Source organism: Geospiza fortis, unplaced genomic scaffold (genome assembly GCF_000277835.1).
Source record: "Geospiza fortis unplaced genomic scaffold, GeoFor_1.0 scaffold396, whole genome shotgun sequence".
Lineage (NCBI taxonomy): Eukaryota > Metazoa > Chordata > Aves > Passeriformes > Thraupidae > Geospiza > Geospiza fortis.
In genome coordinates, this window is record NW_005054345.1 from 4,924,850 (window position 1) to 4,927,018 (window position 2,169).

A 2,169-nucleotide genomic window follows, 5' to 3' on the forward strand; every position below is an offset into this window, starting at 1 on the left:
GATTTGGAGGGACTGAGTGGTCCCAGCAGAAGTTTGCTGGCTAATTTTGGGGTGAACCAGATCAGAGCAATCCAGCTCCTGCTGCCCCTTTCACCCTCACTGTGCTTGAAAGGGTGCACAAACTCACACAGTCTGAATTCCCATGTTTTCATCTTTTCCTGTTCCAGAGTCTCTATTGACCTGAGCAGCTACTCCCACAAAAACTGGAGTTATTTAACATCTCTAAGACTCTGCAAACTTGAATTCAGAGCAGTTTCAAAACTTTCCAGAGGGAAACAGACCACAGATGGCTTACTTCCCTAGGAAATGAAGCTAAAAATAAATGAGGAAAATTCCCTTCTCTCCAGCTACTTGACCCAAGGTCTGCTCTCTTCAGGCAACAATGTTTGGGAAAGCACATTTGGCCAAATGTTTAATGAGCTTTTCTAAATATATTGCAGATTACTGATGATGGAACAGTGGCAGGAACAGGAGCAGAAGCTTCATTCCCCACTGCCCAGTGTTCTCTTGCCATTCTGCAGTGTTTGGAGGATAAATGTTGTGTATCTCCTCTAATTTTTAATCTTGCCATTGCCACTTGGTGTTACCCACCTTGTTTACCTATTAAAAAATAAAGAAGAGACAAACGATATTTTCCAGGAACAGAGGTTTTCAAAATCTCCTTATGGCATTCAAATGGAGCTCAGAGATGGTTTTATGCCACTAAAATGCTGAAAGTGTGAGCTCTGTGACATTTGTTATAAGTTTGTTAAACTCAGTTCCCTCCCACTCCCTGTGCAAACCTTTCCTACAGAAATAGGAATTGGTGGATGTGAAGAAAACTCTTTTACAGACAATTATTCATGGTTGCCTGAGTGATTATTTGGCAATCAAAGCTTTGTTTTGTGAGGAAAAAAAAGCAGAAAATAAATACCTTCCCTCTCATCCCCTGCCTGCCCAGGGATTTACAGGGTATACCCAGGTGTGGCCCATCAATTCAGGGCATGGTTATTAAATTTGAGAGCAGGAAGGTGCAGGAAGGGGAAGAGCCATTTCCTTTGATCAGCTGGATAATTCCTTGTACATTTAGGCAGATCCAAGCCCTGTCAGCTCCTCAGCTCTCCACCTTGCAGCCCCTACACAGACAGACAAGAACATCCATCTCTGTCTCAGGGAATAAAAGCAAAGATAAAACTTTAAACAACTATAATTCCTAGAACAGATCATGAAATTCTGGAGGCAGCAGGCCTCTTTTTTTTCTGCACTGTCACAGTTTTATGAGTTTATGCAAACAGCAGCAGGGTTTTTATTTTTAAATTTTTTTTCTTTATCTTGGGAGCAAAGGGCAAGCAGGCAGCTGAAAGGCAGGGAAGGATTGGAAAGGTGATCTGCTACATCCCCACCTCAGGCCAACAGCAGACTTTTGGAACAAGATGTAGTCTGCACATTAAAACCTACAATCCTCTTTACTGATCAACCCTCCTATGTGAAATATATCCATGAGGGGAAAAAAAAACCAAAACAAACAAAACACCACGAAATACACAAAGCATCTATTGTTGGCATTTGCACTGCAGCTAAATTTTAGATCATGCGCTGATTATAAAAAATTAAGCTCAGCCTGATCATCTCTGACCAGCAGAAGGCAGTAAAATCACAAAATGGAAAAAAAAAAAACCCACATGACTTTGCTTCATGAACCCAAAATTGGGCTGGTGAGTACCAGGGAAAGCAGGAATATTAGGATGTTGAGCACTAATGCTGGTTCCAGACAGCTGAGAAATTCAACTCAATCCTCCACAAATCCTGCACTTTTTTTTTTTTTAAGCTTGGCTCCCGATACAGCCAATGAGTATTTTTAAGCAGCTTAAGACAAACAGATTAATGAAGAACCTACTTTACAAAACACTTTAAAAAAAAACCTTAAAAACCCCTCAGGAGAGTGAGAGGAGATGCAGCGGTTTTGATGGGACTTTTAGAGAGGAAATAAAGGAGACCACACTCAGCTGGGTATGTAGGCTGGAAATTGAAATCCTTCAGGGAGTTTGGAGATATGGGAAGCATTTTGCTGTGGAGGAATCAAAGGACACGGAATTAAAAAACAAAAGCAAAAACAAAACTAACAAAAAGCCCACCAAAAAACCAAAACCACCTAAACCAAAAAAAGGAAACCACACACGCACAAAAAAA